The sequence below is a fragment of the Cryptomeria japonica genome, chromosome 7 (assembly GCF_030272615.1).
Source record: "Cryptomeria japonica chromosome 7, Sugi_1.0, whole genome shotgun sequence".
NCBI lineage: Eukaryota > Viridiplantae > Streptophyta > Pinopsida > Cupressales > Cupressaceae > Cryptomeria > Cryptomeria japonica.
The window spans coordinates 466,375,947-466,399,369 of record NC_081411.1 but is presented as its reverse complement, the minus strand read 5'-3'; positions in this window follow the sequence as shown (position 1 = coordinate 466,399,369).

Genomic DNA, 23,423 nt, shown 5'->3' with positions numbered 1-23,423 from the left:
TAGACACTTAAAAATAATTATTTTAATTATTTTTAATTCCTCACATGATTAATTAATTAATTATGTTAATTAAAATTCTTCTCAATATTAATTAAATATAATTAATATTGTCACTATAGCATATGATTTATTTAATAAATCAATCTCTTTCTTTATTCTTCTAAAAAAAATCAAATCCTCACAAATCTTCCTCTTAGCTAATTAATTTCAATTAATTAGTTAACCTACATGATTCCTACAATCATCTTCTTAATTCATCATTAACCTAATAAATTCTTCTAGAAACTCCCTAAACTCACTTAACATTATTCTTCTAATTTTTTATTCCCTCCACTCATTCTCTCTCCTAGTCAAATTCTCCTACAAATATAAATCCCACCTAACATTTCCTCTAATCCCCCTCCTAATGAGTCGTTAATGGCTAATCATCATGATTAGCCACAAAGTCAACTCTTTGTCCTTTCATCCAGCCACTAGCTTTAAATGCTCTTTTTCTAGATGAATGTAAGATTTTCAAAATCTCACATTCCTCTAGGCATTTCCCTCTCCCAAGGAATTTTTAATTCCTTTTTATTCTTCTAATCCCCATAATATCCATTTTTGGAGAATTTTTTATTCCTCCAATGCATCTTGTAGAGTGTGGAGATACGAAATGCCTTTAAGGAATATTTCTTGGTCTCCACACCCTCTCTTGGAGCTTGTGTGAGCTCACAAGTAAATCTTAGCCCTTCATCTTGAATTCATCCTAGCCATCTGTTTTCCTCTCCTCTTCCTATAAAATAGGGTTCCATCCCTTCATTCAAAAACATCTTGAAATCCAGTAAGCTTATGCTGCCTTTTTGAGCCCAGGAAATCATCTTGGCAAGTTGATCATCTCATCCTTATCATTCATCCTAATCATTTGTGCACAATATTGGAGAGCCATCTACATCCAGCAATCAAAGGAGCACATCAAGTGGAGCATTATCAAGGGGTGCCTTCACTTCATCAAGCTCAATCTAAAGGAGAAGGTAAAATAGCAAGCTGAAATAGCCTTTTAATGATATTTTAGCATTCTGCATGTTTATTTTGTTATGTTTTGATCAGTTTACCTTTCAAATCTATTTTTCCCTCTTCATTTTGGCACACCCAGTGGGACCCATGTCTCTAAGAACTAATGTTGTTGTGTTTTTAGGTTTTTTGTGAGTTGTGAGATGCAGGTTCCAGAATAGTGTGACTGCAGAAAGAAAAAAAAAATTATCTTTTTCACAGGTTCCAAAATAGCGGCTCTACATTTCTGTGCGACAGCTCCTCATTCTTTTAGTTTTGTGTTTTCTGTTTATTTGTTGTTTCTATTTCAGCATGACATCTCTGTTATCTATTCTATTTATTTATAATCTGTGTGAAAGTAGCAGAGTATGCTCTTGTCTATATAGACAATCAGAAATCCGGACCTTTGGCACTTTTCTATTCTGTTTAGCGCGACTGTATGCTCTAACCGCAAGAAAGTGTGAAAATAGGAGACTATGCTCTTGTCTATTTAGACAATCAAAAATCCAGATTTTTGGCACTTTTCTATCTGTTTAGTGCGACTGTCTGCTCTGTTAATATGTTTGAAATTTGTTAGGCACTAACAATAGTCTGCATTTTCTTTTCATTTCGTGTTATCTGCTCTGTTTAATCATAATCTGTCTGACCACAGGAAAGTGTGAAAGTAGGAGAGTATGCTCTTGTCTATCTAGACAATCAAAAATCTGGACCTTTGACATTTTTATTTTATTCTATTTAGTGCGACTATTTGCTCTGTTAAATCTAGGGTTTCTATCTGCTCTGTTAAATCTAGGGTTTCTGTTTTGTTAAATTTAGGGTTTCGGTTCTGTTAAATGTAGGGTTTATGTTTTGTTAAATTTAGGCTTTCTGTTCTGTTAAATTTAGAGTTTCTGTTCCGTTAAATCTAAGGTAAATTTTTTTTTTTTTTTTTGCCATATCTTCTTTATCTTGACTCCATTTCCCTTCAAACTTCACCAGATTCTCGACATTGCCATTTTCCACATTTTCTTCCTTGGAGGCCTTATCTCCAAAATCCACTTTTTGAAGCCCAAAATCCCATATTTCTCTATTTTTAGGGTTTTCCATAACTTCTTCCCTTTTCATCCAACCACCTCCAAATTTTTCCCATATTATCCATCTTCAACTTTTGCTTCTTTGTCCCTCTTGGACAAATTTTCCCATTCCTTCATCTCTCCAAAATCCCCATTTTTCGCTTGCCTATCCCTTGGAAAGTGGTAAAAACCTAGTCAAACCCCATTTACCCATCAAAGTTTTCTTCAAATCTACATTTGTCATTAGTAAAAAAAAATTTATTCATGTTTTTCTATTCATTCCCAAAAAATTAAAAAAAATAATATTTTTGTCATTTTGTTGATTTTTGTCGGACGCTTGTTGAAGACTATTTTTCCAAACTACTAATCAAGTTGTTTTGCAGGACGCTTTTTGAAGACTCCATTTTTCAAACTACTAATCAAGTGGTTTTGTAGGTTGCCTAGCTGATTCAACCAAATATTGTGCATTTATTTAAATTAGGCACCTAGATATTAATTAAAATGGAATGAACCATTGTTTTATGTGTCTTTAAGAAAAGCGTAAAGGTAGGAAAGTATGCTCTCATCTTACTAGACAATCAGAAATCCAGACCCTCCAACCTTTTCTTGTTTGATTGTGTGTTTATCTCTAGTGGGCCTGCCCTCCCAACTTGCTCTTTGAGAAGGTAAGAGGGGAACGACCCAAGTGAGTACACTCAGACCTGGGGTTCCCAACTCACTATAATAAATAGGCCATTAACTACGAAAGGGTTAATGGTTGGGGCTATATGAGAGTTCACTCTCACATTGGGTGCTTAGTAGGATCCTAGAGATCTCAATCATGCTTGCATGACTACTAAGTTCTTGGTGCTTCGTTGGGCTATAGGCCTCAATTGCGCTTGCGCAACTTCGAAGGGTAGCTCCTAACGGGAAGACTTACTAAACACCTTGTTCATAGTGGCCAAAAACCCTCTAGTCATTGGTGCAGGATGTCAGACCTCTGAAGCGGCCCATATTCTTACAGCCCTTAGTAGAGACACAAAGTTCACCATGAGGATTTTTCATGGGAATTGAAGCTTGGCTGCCCTGAGAAGTGAGTGCCATGGAGGGGAGCCAGTGGGGTCAAGCATCTAAGTGTCTTCTCTGGGTAAGCGTAGATGGGAAACCAATTGGGATTCAATGACTATTGTCCTTGCCAGCCTTAAGAATGTTGTATATGAGCATGAGTGTCTTTGAGATAATATGCATTGAATCATTGTGTTTGTTTTGTTTGATACATACTTGCCAAGAGTAGACTAAAAACACATCACTATCCCCAAACACTTTGCTAAAATATTTGTCAAGACACAAACAAATTGTCCAAGTCATTACCCACACCAAGTCCAAAATTGCGTCAAAACTCCATCCGTCCCATTTTTCATAAGCTTAAGAGAGAAGCCAAGAGTTTATCCTCTACGTCAACATTCAAGTTTGTCCTTTGAAACACCTACTATCGTCCAAATCAAGGTGGTCGTATCCCTTCATACAACTTGCCATTTAAATAGATCCTTCATGTTCATGCCAAAGACAACCTAGTCATCAAGTTTTCTTCTAAACCATCACTACCATACCTTCTTCTTCAATCATCCTCAAATTTCTTAAGTCCTTTCATCCTCAAATTTCTTAAGTCCTTTCATCACAAATTTCTTAAATCCTTTCATCCTCAAATTTCTTAAGTCCTTTCATCACAAATTTCTTAAGTCCTTTCATCCTCAAATTTCTTAAGTCCTTTCATCATAAGTTTCTAAAATCCTTCCATCACAAATTTTCTAAGTCATTTCATCACATTTTTCCTAAGTCTTTTCATCACAAATATCATGTATGGTCGCAACTCGATCCTAAAAGAAAAAGATGGCTGATCAACAATATCGCATGCCAAACATTGGTGTCCTATATGAAGATCCCACGCAAGATCATACACAAAGTGGGCAACCAAGCGATCAAGATCAAAGCCAAAATCTTGACATGGTTAATCAAGATTAACTTTGTCCGGAAGTGGAAACTTTCCTAGCAGATTCTTATAACCAAGAGATGATGGAAAAGTTTATTAAACACAATCCTACTGCACTTCTGAAAACTCTTCTTGAACATGGAGCTCAACTTCCACCTGAATTTAATAGAGGCGCTCTCGTCCAACAACCACAAGGAGACCTTGCTCCCACACAAAGTGTTGCACCTACTATTCAAACTCAATCAATTGCAGCCCCATCAATCATCCAAGCCCAATCAATGCCATCCGTGACACCTCCCACCATGGTCTCCATCCTGCCTTCTTCCTCCTTACCATCCATACCACTATCAAATCCAATCTCATCCATTCTCCAACAAACTTCTATACCACCTCCTTCTATTCAACCACATATTTCTATTCCACAAACTTCCCTTTCTCCCAACAATGTCGCAAATTTTATCCAGACCACATTCAGTCTCATCACAACAGTTGGCAGAACGCAACCAACTATCACACAAACCCCAGCGACATCGGTCATCACATCCCACATTCCCACCTCCTCATCATATCAATATATTGGTGGTGGTGCACCTTTTTTGGTTCATCCAATTCTTGGGGCAAATACAATCCATCAATATCAAAGTCCACAACAAGACCTCATCAAGGAAATTCAAGACATGAAGAATATCATCAAAAACATGAAAGAAAAGACTAATAAAAGGAAAGCTTACTCATTCAAAGAGTTTTCCCTTGTCCTTACGACCCATCTATATCAGTTGCACCATATCCCCCGGGATTTGAGATCCCTAAATTCACCAAGTATGAAGGCAAAGGAGACCCCCGCGACCATGTCTGAGAATTCCACATCTTATGCCAAGAAGTCTCCTATAGTGACCTTTATCTTCGCAGACTCTTTCCCAAGAGTCTCACAGGAGATGCCCTAGCATGGTTCTCATCTTTACCATGAGGTTCCATTGTCTCTTTTCCAAACTTGGCAAAAAAATTTGTGGCCCACTATGCATACAACATGGGTAATGATGTTTCTATGATGGACCTATGTAATACAAAACAAAGGCCTGGAGAAACCTTCGCCAATTTCCTACAAAGATGGCGACATCTTATCAAAAAATTCCAGTGGGACATGCCAGAACAACATCAAATTGAACTATTTCAAAAGAACTTGGTGCCTGAACTTTCAAGACCTTTAATATCTCAATGTATCAAATCCTTCCAAAAATTGACCGATAAGGGCCTCGCCCTCAAATGTGTCTTGTTGGAGGAAGGAACCTTGAAACATTACCAGAAGTCATCACAAAGTTCTTCCTCTTATCATATCGACAAGCCAAAATTCTGGGCTAAAAATAAAAGCGTGGTCAATGATGGTGTAACTGATGCAAAGCGGGTCCAAACCGTGGCCGCTCCCCCAAAATCCACCACCAATATTCATCAATTCAACAATCAAAACAATTCAAATCAATCTCAAAAACCTCACAACAATGTCTCAATCTAGGGACGACCACCTCGATCGAATAAGAGGACTCCAAGAGATTTCACTCCTCTTGTTGAGCCTATTGAAGTGGTGTTTAAAAAACTTGTCCAAATAGGTATAGTGGTTTTTCCAATCACTCGCCCGTTTGATCCCAATCAACCTAAACCAAGATGGTATAATGAAAATGAGTATTGTGAATACCATCGTATCAAGGGACATGATACACGAAAGTGTATGCAACTAAAGATCTACATACAAGATCTCATTGATAGAGGTGAGATTGAGGTAGCAAATGCAAAACTTGGTAATAACAATGACAAACTCAAAATGTACCAGGAACCCTTCCCAAAGCATGATAAAGAAAAAGACTCATCATCTAACGCAATGGGTTATGACAACGCTAATCACGTAACCGGTTTTGATTTTTAAGTAAGTCGCATTGAACCTACAGACAATCATGTCAATGTCATAACCATTCAAGGAGTTAATCCTCCTTCTTCCCAAAGGAGACCAAATCCGGCTAGAATAGTCATTCAAGGTGCCACACCTTCCACCTCCCATTTCCAGAATGACTGTAATGCAAATACACGCCGAGGAAGAGTCACCATCCAAGGAGTTCCTCCCACACCAAACCCCCCACCCATGTCTTCCACCCGCCGATATGACCTCCTTGATCAACTTGGGAAGACACCCACGTAGATCTCCATTTTGGAACTTCTCAAGACTTCTCCGGTCCATAAAGAAATTTTGGAACAAGCCCTTCTCCAATCACACATTCTTGATAACATCAACACCACCCAATTTCAAACCCTCATTGGAAACCTTGCTGCCCAGCAGCACATTGTATTTAACTCCAAAGATGCTCCCGCAGATGAGGACCATAACAAACCTTTCCACATCAAAGCTCTCATCCACAAGCACAAGGTCAAACGTATCCTGATAGACAGTGGATCCGGGCTTAATCTGTGTACATACAAATTGATAAAACAATTGGGACTTTCTGAGGATTTGATAGACACATCAGGAAGGATCACAATAAAGGCATATGATGATGCAGAAAGAATTTCAAAGGGTGTGATGACCCTACCTCTTCAAGTGGGCCCCATTACAATTGAAACCCCTTGCCAAGTACTCAATCTTGATCTCCCCTACAACATTCTCCTCGGGAGGCCATGGATTCATTCCTTGCAGGTTGTACCCTCCACCTTTCACCAATGCATCAAATTCCCCTATAATGGAAAAGTGATCACTATCAAAGGTGATCCCCAACCTTTTCAATATTGCAAACTATTAGAAGGGAAGCATATGTATCATTGCCCACTAAATAGACCTTCGCCAACGCCTCCATCTGACACATCAAATGTTGCCTCCACATCATCCCAACCAAATAATCAATTCAAGATCTTGGACAATGGCTGTGGAGAATACAAATTGGAGGACGTCTTATTAATAGGCAACCTCCCTCTCTCTCCTAAGTCATTTGGCAAACCAAAAGAGCTAAAAAAGGACCTGAAACCAGTCATGCAATGCCAAAACACTACCTTCCAGCAATGGGGCCCACTTGATAATGAGAACCTCAAAGCAGATATCTCTTCATGGCTGTACCAGGAAGAGGATGATGATCCAACAAGAATATCCAAAGAAATGAACCCAAAAGCATTTGCCATAGTTGAAAAAATGGGTTACAAAGGACATGGTCTGGGACCAGAAGAGAAAGGAAGAAAAGTACCCATAAATCCTATCTCCTATAGATACAACAGAGGCTTGGAGTACACCCCAGTGCCTAAGATTACTATCGTTGGTGCCCCTTCTAGTCCTTCTTTGGATATCGAAAGTGTCGACGAAGAAGAATTCCATGAAATGCCTTATGAATATGAGAAAGATACCTTCTTCGACGCTTACATCAATACCATCACCCCCGTAACCCCTCCCACTTCACATGAGCTACATCTTGTCCATCTTGAACTCATTGACTGGGGCCAACGAGACAAACCCACTTTAGATATCTGCACCGACGATAATGCTCTCATTGCTCTCCTAATAGCACAAAATATGGAAGATTGTAATAGAATTGAGGGTATTCAACTACATGAAAAGGGATACTTTGGTAGTCAAGTCAATGCCCTTATCCACAATAAAGATAATAAAAGAAAAAGATATGATTTCCTAGGTGAAAACCTCCCTAAGGCGTCTTTGGATGAACAAGAAATAAAAACAAAGGGCGTATCTGAAAGTGAAAACCTAGAAAAGGCACTTGATGATGAGGGATTTGACCTCCCTACCATTGGTTACCTTCCACAAGACAAATCAAATTTGTTGATAGAAGAAATAGACAACATCAACATGGGCACCGAAGTCATTCCGAAAAATGTGCTCATTGCCAAATCCCTCACCGAAATCGAGAAACAAGACTTCATCAACTTCCTTACAGAGGTTAAAATCAATTTTGCATGGTCCTATTCCGATATGCCAAGGTTGGATCCTACCTTGGTGGTTCACAATCTCGCCGTCCGCCCAGATGCAAAACCTGTAAAACAAAAACTCCGCAAAATGCACCCGCATATTGCTCTCTTGGTCAAGGCAGAACTTCAAAAGTTGTTAGACGCAGAATTTATCAAACCCATAGACTATGTTGAATGGGTCTCCAAAATTGTACCTGTCGGCAAACCTACTGGGGGCATCCGCATTTGCATAGATTTCCGAGATCTAAATATAGCTTGTCCTAAAGATGATTTCCCGCTCCCAAACATAGATATGATTATGGATCTTACAGCAGGACATGAAATGCTATCGCTAATGGATGGATTTTCTGGATACAACCAAATCAGGATAGCAGATGAGGATCAGCATAAAACCACATTCACAACACCATGGGGTACTTTCTATTACCAGGTCATGCCTTTTGGCCTTAAAAATGTTGGAGCTACATATCAATGGGCAATGACAACAATTTTTCATGACCTCTTGCACAAAATTATGGAAGACTACGTGGATGATCTGCTAGGCAAATCCAAGAAAAGACAAGAGCACATCCCTATTCTAAAATAGATCTTCAAAAGATTGGAAAAATACAAGCTACACCTAAATCCCAAAAAGTGTGTGTTTGACGTCACATCAGGAAAACTACTAGGATTCATTGTTTCCCACAGAGGCATCGAGGTTCATCCCACAAAAGTAAAAGCTATTATGGAAATGCCTCCACCAAAAACTCTCAGACAACTACACAGTCTCCAGGGAAAACTCCATTCTGTCAGGTGTTTCATTTCACAGCTAGCCGACAAGTGCCATCCATTTGCACACCTGTTACGTAAAGACACAAAATTCAAATGGGATTGCCTCTGTCAAAAGGCCTTTGAAAAATTAAAAGAATATCTAGCATCACCCCCAATTTGGATGCCACCTACCCCTGGAAAACCCCTCATTTTGTACATATGTGCTACTACAGTGGCATTGGGGGCATTACTGGTGCAAACAGATGATCAAGGGAAGGAACACGCCATTTACTACATCAGTCGGACGTTGGTAGAATATGAACTCAATTACACCCCAATCATCATTTTCATACTCCCAAATCCATCCTCGAACGTGTCTTGTTGGAGGAAGGAACCTTGAAACATTACCAGAAGTCATCACAAAGTTCTTCCTCTTATCATAACAACAAGCCAAAATTATGGGCTAAAAATAAAAACGTGGTCAATGATGGTGTAACTGATGCAAAGCGGATCCAAACTATGGCCGCTCCCCCAAAATTCACCACCAATATTCATCAATTCAACAATCAAAACAATTCAAATCAATCTCAAAAACCTCACAACAATCTCTCAATCCAGGGACGACCACCCTGATCGAATAAGAGGACTCCAAGAGATTTCACTCCTCTTGCTGAGCCTATTGAAGTGGTGTTTCAAAAACTTGTCCAAGCAGGTATAGTGATTTTTCCAATCATTCACCCGTTTGATCCCAATCAACCTAAACCAAGATGGTATAATGAAAATGAGTATTGTGAATACCATCGTATCAAGGGACATGATACACGAAAGTGTATGAAACTGAAGATCTACATACAAGATATCATTGATAGAGGTGAGATTGAGGTAGCAAATGCAAAACTTGGTAATAACAATGACAAACTCAAAATGTACCAGGAACCCTTCCCAAAGCATGATAAAGGAAAAGGCTCATCATCTAATGCAATGGGTTATGACTACGCTAATCACATAACCGGTTTTGATTTTTTAGTAAGTCGCATTGAACCTGCAGACAATCATGTCAATGTCATAACCATTCAAGGAGTTAATCCTCCTTCTTCCCAAAGAAGACCAAATCTAGCTAGATTAGTCATTCAAAGTGCCACGCCTTCCACCTCCCATTTCCAGAATGACTATAATGCAACTACACAATGAGGAAGAGACACCATCCAAGGAGTTCCTCCCCCACCAAACCCCCACCCATGTCTTCCACCCGCCGTTATGACCTCCTTGATCAACTTGGGAAGACACCCGCGTAGATCTCCATTTTGGAACTTCTCAAGACTTCTCTGGTCCATAAAGAAATTTTGGAACAAGCCCTTCTCCAATCACGGGTTCCTAATAACATCAACGCCACCCAATTTCAAACCCTCATTGGAAACCTTGCTGCTCAGCAGCACATTGTATTTAACTCCAAAGATGCTCCTACAGATGAGGACCATAACAAACCTTTGCACATTGAAGCTCTCATCCACAAGCACAAGGTCAAACATATCCTGATAGATGGTGGATCCAGACTTAATCTGTGTACATACAAATTGATAAAACAATTTTGACTTTCTGAGGATCTGATAGACACATCAGGAAGGATCACAATAAAGGCATATGATGATGCAGAAAGAATTTCAAAGGGCGTGATCACCTTACCTCTTCAAGTGAGCCCTATTACAATTGAAACCCCTTGCCAAGTACTCGATCTTGATCTCCCCTACAACATTCTCCTCAAGAGGCCATGGATTCATTCCTTGCAGGTCGTACCCTCCACCTATCACCAATGCATCAAATTCCCCTATAATGGAAAAGTGATCACTATCAAAGGTGATCCCCAACCTTTTCAATATTGCAAACTATTAGAAGGGAAGCATCTATATCATTTCCCACTAAATAGACCTTCACCAACGCCTCCATCTGACACATCAAATGTTGCCTCCACATCATCCCAACCAAATAATCAATTCAAGATCTTGGACAATGGCAATGGAGAATACAAATTGGAGGACGTCTTATTAATAGGCAACCTCCCTCTCTCTTCTAAGTCATTTGGCAAACCAAAAGAGCTAAAAAAGGACCCAAAACTAGTCATGCAATGTCAAAACACCACCTTTCAGCAATGGGGCCCACTTGATAATGAGAGCCTCGAAGCAGATATCTCTTCATGGCTGTACCGGGAAGAGGATGATGATCCAACAAGAATATCCAAAGAAATGTACCCAAAAGCATTTGCAATAGTTGAAAAAATGGGTTACAAAGGACACGGTCTGGGACTAGAAGAGAAAGGAAGAAAAGCACCCTTAAATCCTATCTCCTATAGATACAACAGAGGCTTGGAGTACACCCCGGTGCCTAAGATTACTATCGTCGGTGCCCCTTCTAGTCCTTCTTCGGATATCGAAAGCGCCGACGAAGAGGAATTCCATGAAATGCCTTATGAATATTAGAAAGATACCTTCTTTGATGCTTACATCAATATCATCACCCTCGTAACCCCTCCCACTTCACATGAGCTACATCTTCTCCATCCTGAACTCATTGACTGGGGCCAATGAGACAAACCCACTTTAGATATCTGCGCCGACGATAATGCTCTCATTGCTCTCCTAACAACACAAAATATGGAAGATTGTAATAGAATTGAGGGTATTCAACTACACGAAAAGGGATACTTTGGTAGTCAAGTCAATGCCCTTATCCACAAAAAAGATAATAAAAGAAAAAGATATGATTTCCTAGGTGAAAACCTCCCTAAGGCGTCTTTGGATGAACAAGAAATAAAAACAAAGGGCGTATCTAAAAGTGAAAACCTGGAAAAGGCACTTGACAATGAGGGATTTGACCTCCCTACCATTGGTTACCTTCCATAGGACAAATTAAATTTGTTGATAGAAGAAACAGACAGCATCAACATGGGCACCGAAGTCATTCCGAAAAATGTGCTAATTGTCAAATCCCTCACCGAAATCGAGAAACAAGACTTCATCAACTTCCTTACAGAGGTTAAAATCAATTTTGCATGGTCCTATTCTGATATGCCAGGGTTGGATCCTGCCTTGGTGGTTCACAATCTTGTCGTCCGCCCAGATGCAAAACCTGTAAAACAAAAACTCTGCAAAATGCACCCGCATATTGCTCTCTTGGTCAAGGCAGAACTTCAAAAGTTGTTAGACGCAGAATTTATCAAACCCATAGACTATGCTGAATGGGTCTCCAACATTGTACCTGTCGGCAAACCTGCTGGGGGCATCCGCATTTGCACAGATTTCCGAGATCTAAATATAGCTTGTCCTAAAGACGATTTCCCACTCCCAAACATAGATATGATTGTGGATCTTATAGTAGGACATGAAATACTATCACTAATGGATGGATTTTCTGGATACAACCAAATCAGGATAGCAGATGAGGATCAGCATAAAACCGCATTCACAACACCATGGGGTACTTTCTATTACCGGGTCATGCCTTTTGGCCTTAAAAATGCTGGAGCTACATATCAACGGGCAATGACAACAATTTTTCATGACCTCTTGCACAAAATTATGGAAGACTACGTGGATGATCTGCTAGGAAAATCCAAGACAAGACAAGAGCACATCCCTATTCTAAAACAGATCTTCTAAAGATTGGAAAAATACAAGCTGCGCCTAAATCCCAAAAAGTGTGTGTTTGGCATCACATTAGGAAAACTACTAGGATTCATTGTTTCCCGCAGAGGCATCAAGGTTGATCCCGCAAAGGTAAAAGCTATTATGGAAATACCTCCACCAAAAACTCTTAGACAACTATGCATTCTCCAGGGAAAACTCCAGTCTATCAGGCGTTTCATTTCACAGATAGCCGACAAGTGCCATCCATTTGCACATTTGTTACGTAAAGACACAAAATTCAAATGGGATTGCCTCTGTCAAAAGGCCTTTGAAAAATTAAAAGAATATCTAGCATCACCCCTAGTTTTGATGCCACCTACCCCTGGAAAACCCCTCATTTTGTACATATGTGCTACTACAATGGCATTGGGGGCATTACTGGCACAAACAGATGATCAAGGGAAGGAACACACCATTTACTACATCAGTCGGACATTGGTAGGATATAAACTCAATTACACCCCCATTGAAAGAGCATGTTTGGCATTAGTGTTCAGCACATAGAAACTATGACACTATATGCTAAATAATAAGACAAAATTAATTGCTAAAATTGATCCACTTAAATATCTCTTGTCCAATGCTGCTCTCACTAGCAGAACCGCCAAATGGGTCATGCTCTTAAGTGAGTTTGACATTGAATATGTGGATAGAAAGGCAATCAAGGACAAGTCATTGTAGATCAGTTGGCTGAAGCTCCACTTCTAGGCGACCATCCTCTTCTCACAGAATTACGAGATGAGTTCTTAATGACTATTACCACATCCTCCACATGGAAATTGTATTTTGATGGCTTCTACACTCAAAATGGATCAGGGGCAAGAATATTATTGGTCACACCTCAAGGAGATGGCATCCCCAAATCATACAAGATAGCCTTTGCATGTACTAATAACATAGCAGAATACGAGGCCCTCATCACAGGTTTATGCTTGGCTATCCACTAGAAAATAAAGTAATTACAAGTCTATGGCAATTCCCAGCTCGTCATAAAACAAGTCAATGATGAATACCAGACAAAAGATGATAAACTCCTTCCCTACCGTACCATGGTTGAAGATATTAAGAAACATTTCATGGCAATCAAGTTTGATCAAATCCCACGAACAAACAACAGGGCTGCAGATGCAATGGCCACCATTGGCTCCCTCCTTCAAATGCCAGCACATAGTCAGAAGTGCGAATTCTTGGTCGAACAATTGTTTATACCGGCATACGACCTACCAGAGTCTGAAATGGTGTGTGTTCTCATTGGTCCTGAGTCCCCTTGGTATCAAGAAACCTTCGCTTTCCTCAAAGACAACACCATTCCCCCACATCTCACCAAAACCCAACAACAAACTTTCATCCGCCGATGTGTCTGTTACACCATCCTTGCAGACACCTTGTTCAGAAGGCATTTTGATGGTTCCCTCCTAAGGTGTTTAGATAAACAAGAAGCCGAATGGGCATTACGTGAAGTACATGAGGGCATCTGTGGGGCACACTCAAGTGGACTCACATTGGCTAAAAAAATTTTGAGAATGGGATACTATTGGCCTAAAATGGAAGAAGATGCATACAACTATGTGAAGAAATGCATCCCTTGCCAGCAGCATGGCGACAAGATTCATGCACCGTCACAAGAATTGCAGCCATTCATTACACCATGGCCCTTCTCATAGTGGGGGCTCGATCTCATTGGGAAAATCCACCCTTCATCTTCCAATGGACATAAATTCATTATCACTGCCACTGAATACTTCACCAAGTGGGTTGAGGCTATCCCTCTTACTTTCACCACCGGCAAGCAAATATCCAAATTCATCTTGAACTACCTAATCTGCCGATATGGCATCCCAAAAGTTATCATCACAGATAATGGTAAACAATTTAAAAACCAGGATGTCAAAGAACTCTGCCAAAAATTCAACATCCAACACCGCTTCTCCACTCCATATTATCCCCAAGGCAATGGCCAAGCTGAGGCTTCTAATAAAACCCAAATAAAAATCCTTAAAAAGACAGTCAATGAGTCAGACGTTGGTAGGATATGAACTCAATTACACCCCAATCATCATTTTCATACTCCCAAATCATCATTTTCAAGCTTGTGCTTCCTAAACTCAAGTTTTCAAGAATAAAAAAATGTAATTGGAGGTAACACAGGCTTGAAAATGAAAGTTCTAATTCAGAAGCCAGGAACATCAAAGCATGATTATGAAACTTATCATACTCCCAAATCATCATTTACAAGATTATTCTTCCTAAACACAAGTTTTGAAGCATCAAAATGTGTTTTTGGAGGTAACACAAGCTAGAAAATGCAAGTTCTAATTCTGAAACTATGAACATTAAAGCATGATTATGAAACCTATCATACTCCCAAATAATCATTTTCAAGCTTGTTCTTCCTAAACACAAGTTTTGAAGCATCAAAATGTATGTTTTGAGACACACCAAGCTTGAAAATGCAAGTTCTGTTTCTATAGCCATGAACATTAAAGAACGATTATGAAACTTATCATACTCCAAAATCATGATTTTCAAGATTGTGCTTCCTAAATGCAAGTTTTGAAGCATCAAGATGTGTATATGGGGGTAACAAAATCTTGAAAATGAAAGTTCTTATTCTAAAGCCATGAACATTAAAGCGTGATTATGAAACTTATCGTACTCCCAAATCATCATTTTCAAGCTTGTGCTTCCTAAATGCAAGTTTTGAAGCATCAAAATGTGTGTTTGGAGGTAACACAAGCTTGAAAATGCAAGTTCTCATTTTGAAGCCATGAACATTAAAGCACGATTATGAGACTTATCGTAACCCAAATCATCATTTTATAGCTTGTACTTCATAAACACAAGTTTTGAAGCATCAAAATGGGTGTTTGAACATAACACAAGCTTGAAAATGCAAGTTTCCATTCCAAAGCCATGAACATGAAAGCGATTATGAAATTTATCGTACTCCCAAATCAGCATTTTCAAGCTTGTTCTTCCTAAACGCATGTTTTGAAGCATAAAAATGTGTGTTTAGAGGCACAATAATGTTGAAAATGCAAGTTCTGATTCCAAATCTAGGAACATTAAAGCATGATTATGAAAATTATCATACTCCCAAATCATCATTTTGAAGCTTGTTGTGAGGCCCTATCCGGAGCCATCATAGCATTGCAACTATTTTTTATGTTGAACCTATTATTGATACTTTATTTTGATGCCTTATGGATATAGATTCTATATGATCCAGTGATTGGCTAATATTGATATGGTGTATGCCATTTATTTATGATTTGCAGTACTTTGTTTATGATGTTAGAAAACCTGGATGCATGCCTTACAAATGATTGAATTTCATGATGATTATGATGATGCCATTGAGTAAATTATTTTATGTGGATTTTATTGGATAATTGGTAATTTGACTGTTATGATTAAAATTGTATGCAAAGGTCTCAATTGTATCCTTTTCATATATTAATATTGCATGTGATTATTTGGGATTACTAATTTGCAAAGTGAGTTGTGCAAGAAAACTAATCCATGTGACCATCGAAACTATGCAGAGAATCAAGCTAAACCTATGTGTGTTTATGAAGCCAAGGGTTGTCTATTTGGAGAGACAACACCTCATGTGTAATGTGTTTTATTTGTAAATGTGAATGATTGAACGTGTGTTTAAATTGTATTTGTTAAATTTGTTAATTCCAAAAAGGGACATTGCCATGTGTATTTAAGTATTGTGAATTTTTTATGGTGTCACTTGACACTTGTGTTGTGAAATGAGTTGGAAGTGACATGTCCCTTGGAAGGAATTTGTATAACCAATGCATTTTTCAAAATATCTTAGTGTGGTCCCAAAAGAGTCTTGGATAGAGAGCCTTTAGAATGGTCAACTCAAGTTTGACCCGTAGGTGAACTTTAGGTGAGTTTCTAGAGGGTCAAACTAACTCCTAAGATTAGGTTAGGGGTATTTTTGAAGGTCCATATATTATACCTATGGGTAAAGGTCAATTTTAACCATGTGACTACTCATATGTGACTGCCAAGTCACCTCAAAAGTTGAGTTTTCCAAGATGATGAAATTCAACTTTTGAGGATTTCTCCTAGGTTAGACAACCTTCCGTTTGAGTGATAGTTGCTCTTCCCCACTTTCTCTTACCTTTTTCAGTTGCCATTTTTAGAAAGCCTGTAAGAGGTTGGGAAGACCAACCTATGAGATCTCACACCCTTTCCAAGGGAATGGAAAGTGTGAGAAGAGTCTACTTAGGGAAGGGATTTAAACTTAGGATTTTGACCAGCCACTCTCCATTTTTGGAGACTTAAAATTATTGTTGGAAAATCTGGTCTTTGAGTTGCATTTCTAAGTTTAGGAAAGAAAATATTAGTGGATTGGGTAGCTCTCCTTCAACCATTCATCATTCCATTTGCAGGATCAAAGGTTGGTAGTGTTTCTTCCTTGCATTTTGCATTTCATTATTATAGTGAAGAAAAGATTGTTTGTGCATTTTGCTTGTTGTTTATGTGGTTTGTGAAGTTCATTGTTGGAGTTTTTCCTTGTGTTCTTTTTATGTGTTGTATGGTTATATGTATTTTGGGTGTTTCAAGGTCATACTCACCCTTGGGAGGGTAGAGTAGCCATGGGGGTGAAGGGTTGCTTGACAACCTAAGAGTGTAGAGACTCTCTTCTTATAAGAGAGAGATACACAAGGGTTATGAGACCCTTGCTGCATTAATTTATGTTTATGCAAAGGGGGTCATAAGGGGAGATATGGGCTTGTATGCCATGGGGGACATAAGGGTATTTTGGGATAATTATGTGACTTGTGATGGTTTTACTTCGGTAGCCTTGTAAAGGCATTGGTTCCTCCTTCTTGCAGATCTCCTCTAGACACTTGGTCCACCTTCACCCCACAAAAATTAGTCACTTGGTGACATTGTTTATCCTTGGGTTGAGAGTTCATGTGTTGTTGAGTTTCTTCTTGCTTTGTGGTTGAGTTTGTTTGTAACCCGTTTATCCTTAGTTCTCCTAGCTCGGGGGTGGCTTTAAGTAAGCCTAGGTTGGGAGGTGAGCCTCCATGGTCACAACCTACAAACTTTATTTCCAGGTTTTTCTTTGGGAATAAAGGATGGAGTAAGGTCAAGCTCATGTGCAAGTTTCCTATTTAATGCATTGGGGATTCAAAAAAAAAATGTATTTTAACAAGCCCTCATTTTTGTAGAAATGAAGAGGCTTGAGTTTGTAACTTTCTTATTATTGTGTAAAGGAATTAAAAAAAAAGGAAGAATGTATATTTACTTGGATTATATTCATTTCAAAGAAATCAAAGAAGCATTTGAGTTTTATTCCTATATAGTTATTTATTACTTTGAAATAGAGTAGGAAATATAATCTCATTTTCTGTTTTATTATCTATTGAAAAGAAATGCATGTAAAAATAAAAAGGGGAGATAAACATTATAATCAAATCATTTATTTAATCTTATCATTTTCTAAAGTGTATTATGTTAGTTGTATAACTATTAATAGAAAATAAATTTTACTTCTAAATATAGATTAAATAGAAAATATACTTCTTAAGATTAGACTTAAATTTACTCATTATTTGTATTTAGTTGTAATATTGGATAAATAAGAAAATAACATTCTGCTGATTAGGGCAAGCAGATCTAGATATATGAATGAAAATTTTCTTGGACTAGGAAATACACTCATTCTCATTATACATCATTCATATTTGTATTTATATGTATAAATAGATCAGAAATGTAAATGTTGTTGTAAAATAAAACATTACTGTTAAATAAGTTAATCTGGAAAATACATTGTAGAGGAAATGCTTAATCCATGCCTTCTTATTTCATAAAAATAACATGTAGTTGTAACAATCTATTCTGTTCTTTCAACAAAACAAAAAAAATATAACCTGCTCACAATAAATGGATTGTTGCAGATTTATATATATATATATATATATATGTTGCGTTTTAAAAAAAATATATAATACAGTGAAGCAAAGATTTAAGCATGATTATGAAAATATAATACTTACTATTTTTGGTTCAAAAAAAATTAATATATATTTATAAACGCAGTCATATATATGAATACTTAAAAAAAAAAATTATTTGTGCCGATTTTTTTTTGGCATTTTCAGAGCAAGGATTAGTCATGACCTACGTGGGCAGCATCCACATAGTGGGCCGCAACCACTATCTGAGCCACGACCCACATAGGGGGATGGTGACCACTGTGCAGGCCGCGATCCACACAATGGGCCGCACCCACATAGCGGGCCGCGATCCACATAGCGGGTCGTGACCCACACAACGGGTGTGGCCACTATGTGGGCCGGGACCCATGCAGAGGGGCGACCCACTATGTGGCACCGTTGTACCACCAGTATGGCCACCACAAACTCCCCTCCCCCTTTGCCATTCCTTGGTCCACCACCGTGCCCTCGGGCGAGCCCACTTCGCCCTGCACACAGACACGTTAAAAAATAAAAGATTAACATTAGTATTAACCCTAACTTCGGGTAGGGTTGTAAAGGGAAAAGAATTAGATGGGAATGTTTTATAAATTAAAGGGAACCCTAAATAGGGTTCACACACATTAGCATTTTAAATGATAGTTTTTTAATGTTAGAGGGGACATTTAAATTTTAAAGGAGAACTTCTTATTTTAATATTTAAGTAAAATATGAGGGGGGAATCTCCCATGGTTATTAAGATAAATTTAATAATAGCTCTTGGAGAGTTATTTAAATATAAGTGGGGTAATTTAATTTATAAAAGAATAAAGGGGTTTCATTGGTTGATATATATATATATGTTTAATTTCTTTTTATTAAAATTTATTAATGGGTATTGTTAAAGTATAATGATTATTTTAATCTAAAGGGGTAATTTATTTTGAATATTAAATATTGAGGGGGATTTATTTTGAAAATAATGGAAGGTTATTTGTTAGGAAATATTATGTTTGCTTTAGTTAATTTTAAAAGGCGAATTTAAAAACACTATTCGCATTGGTTCAATTAATTATTTATTAATACAATGGAATTGTATTAACATTAATTTTATTAGTATTGGGAGTAATTAATACTACTAGGGATGATTATTATCTCTTGATTAAAAATTGAAGATTTATTTGGGCAAATTAACTAATTAATTAATAAAGTTGTGATGACTTCTTAGGGTAAAATATTTCAATGTAAAAAATGTAAACATTATAATTGTTGAGTTAAATAAATTATCTTTAGGAAACCATTCTTATTAATGCATGAGTTAACCTTTAGTGTAAAAAAATTTAGTTATCACGTCTTTTGATCATAGGACATCTAGTATTTTAGTGTTTTTAAAAAAAAAATTGTTGTTGCTTTTTTGCCCAAAAGTTTGGGCATGACACTTGTGCTTCCTAAACACAACTTTTGAAGCATCAAAATGTGTGTTTGGAGGCACAACAAGTTTAAAAATGCAACTTATCATTCAGAAGCCACGAACATTAAAGTGGAAGTATGAAACTTATCGTACTCCCTGTTGGCAACAACAATGAAGTAAAACTTAGAGGCGGGGTGAAACCATTTTCATCGGATGTACAAACTTAACCAAAAATCAAGATCTTATAAACTATAGAAATAACAAAGATAAGAAAATAGATAGAACAACACATAACACCAATATTTTGATGTAGAAAACCCGGTTAAGGGAAAAACCATGGTGGGAACCTACCCACAATAAGATGATACTCTGTAGTAGTATGTGAAAATATTACAATGGGGAATGCACATGCATTCAGGAAAACTGCCTAGAGCTCACTGATCAAAAGATAATGATCTAGAGGGCTACAACCCTCAAGGAAGTCTCACTAAATTATAACAAGATTCAAACTACAATCCGAAAGGAATGAACTACAATAATAGCATCTCCAAATGCCAGATGACAGTTCCAGTTAAGCATAATTATCTACTCTACAACACCAATATCTTCTCAATCGTAATATAGAAGGATGAATCACTTGTTTGCACATAGACCACTCTCTGATAATGCAAACACAACCTTAATACCAAAATTACATGATAATATCACATATTTATACAATTCATCAACCTTGACAACAAGGTCGGCTAAACCCTCAACTCACAATTACACAATTACATCACATGATACAAAAATTGACCACAGGACCAATATAATGATACACATGACACAACATGGACCTAATTCAAATCTCCAAACACACAACACCACCAAAAATTATGCCAAGATCAACCACAACACGCTACACCTCCAAGAAAACTACATAACATGAATAACATCACCAGTTCAGCAAAATCACATCAACTCGCACAACAATCAATGCAGATCATCAAAACAAATAGCACACAATTAGGAAACACTAGAAAGTACTTTAGAATCATTAGTAGCAGTTGCACCAACACCACTTATCAAATCTTCATCAATCAACCTCTGAAACTCAAGAACACTCAAACAATAGAAATTGTCACGAAGAAAGATAACTTGTGGAGCACCAAATCACAAACCATCTAAAAGGAAGATACATAAGACCATCCCAAACAGTCTCCCAAAGACTTAGCTCAAGATCTGATCACATTGGAATATACCGAAGGAAATACTGAACTATTCAAAGCACTGAACAAAAAAACAAACTACAAAACTAGATCATACGATATGATTAATTAAGCTTCCCGAATCACCAAAACCAATTCAGAAGAATATAGTGATACTATAGATACTCCATACACAAAACCATGATCCCAATAAACCAATATGCAATCACCAGATAAGGAATATGTTGACATCAATGACAACAACATATCCTAGAAGTAACAATGTCCAACAATCTCCCCCTTTGGCATTGATGGCAACATATGAATGTGAAAAACAATCAATGCAAAGAAGGAAATTAACTCCCCCTGAGATCAAGAAGATAAAACAGTTTTTCACATGCTTCTCTACCCCTTTGATAGAAATGCCAAAGATCTTATAATAGAAAACCAAACTCACTCCCTTAGAATATATAAATCATGAATCTATCCCCCTTAAAAACATATAACCAGACCACTCCATTAGAGGAGAAACACCAACTCATCAATCCAGATAGAAGGAAGAAGATTGTGAAGTCTACCAGATTGATGCAACTCAATGCATCAAGTTCTCATCAGGAGGGGTAGATACCCCTAATGTTTCTCTCAAATAGACAAATGTATCTACAGGCAAAGGCTTAGTGAAAATATCATAAATTCATTCCTTTGTAGACACATATTCCAGTTTCACTTCCTCTTCACTGACTTTTTCTATCAAGTAATGATATTTGATTGACACATGTTTAGTTTTTGAATGATACACTGGGCTCTTTGACATGTTAATACCACTATAATTATCACTGTATATGATAGTAGGCTCATCATAGATAACTCTGATATCCTTCAACATTTGCTTCATCCAAACCACCTGAGTGTAGCTACCAGCAACAACAATGTAATCAACTTCAGAAGTAGATAAGGACACTAAATATTGTTTTTTACTATCCCATGAAACCAATTTCTTGCCCAAAAACAAAGCACCACTAGATGTACTCTTCTGGTCATCAACATCACTAGCCCAATCAACATCAGTGTAAGCACATAAAATGAAATCATCATTCCCTGGATACCATAAACCATAATGCACAGTTCCCTTCAAGTATCTGAATATTGTCTTTGCAACAGTGACATCTCTCTTTCGGATCAACTTAATATCTAGCAGCCATGCACACAACATGCATAATGTCAATCTAGTCTAAGTAAGATATAGCATTCCACCAATCATAGATTTGTACAAGCTCTGATTAGCTTTCAGAGATTCATCATTCTTAGACAATTTGCAACTAGTCACCATAGGACTTCCAACCGGTTTGGAGTCATCTAACCCAAACTTATTTGTAATTCCTTCAAATATTTAGTTTGAGATATAAAAATACCTTTTCTAGTCTATGAAATCTATAAACCTAAGAAAAAATTTCATCTCTCCTATCATAGACATCTCAAATTTCTTTTGCATATCACCGACAAACTTCATGCTCAATTTATCATCACCTTCAAAGATAATATCATAAACAAAGACTTCAACAATCAAAATGTTATCATTATCAATCTTAAAATATAAATTACTATCAGCACTCCCTTTATTAAATCCTAATTTCAACAAGTACTTATCGAATATAGCATACCAGACTCTAGGGGCTTGTTTCAATCCATAAAGAGCTTTCTTTAGTTTACATACCATGTCTCCATCATATGATAATGAAAATCCATCAAGTTACTCAATGTAGACTTCTTCCTCAAGATCACTATTCAGAAAAGATGACTTGACATCCATCTAATATACCTTGAAGTTTTTTTAGGCATCATATGCAAGTAATAGTCTAACAGCTTCAATTCTGGCTACCAAAGAAAAATTCTCCTCATAATCAATCCCTTCTTTCTATGAATATCCTTTGCATACCAGTCTTGCTTTATTTATGAAAACTTCACCGGCTTTATTCAATTTATTGCTAAATACCCATTTTGTACCAATCACATTCTTATCTTTAGGTCTAGGCACAAGCTCCCATGTGTTATTCTTCTCAATTTGATCTAATTATTCTTCCATAGCTCTCATCCAATTTTAATCTTTACAAGCTTCAACAACATCTTTAGGTTCAACTTTAGAAATAGAACACACCTCTTCATCAACTAGCCTTCTTCTAGTCACCACACCTTTATTTTTATCACCAATAATCTAATTTTTTGAATGATTCAGTCTTACATACCTCAGAGTCTTCTAATTATTTTGATTTTTCGGTTCTTGCACCTCTCCACCGACAACAACAACATCCAGATTAACTATCTCTACTGGATCATTCTACTTCAATTCTTCAGTCTAGATAGGATTCAAAACAATGTGTTGACCATCTCATATCCGAAAGCTCTGACTTATTTTCCAAGGTTCTCATCCACCTTCACATTC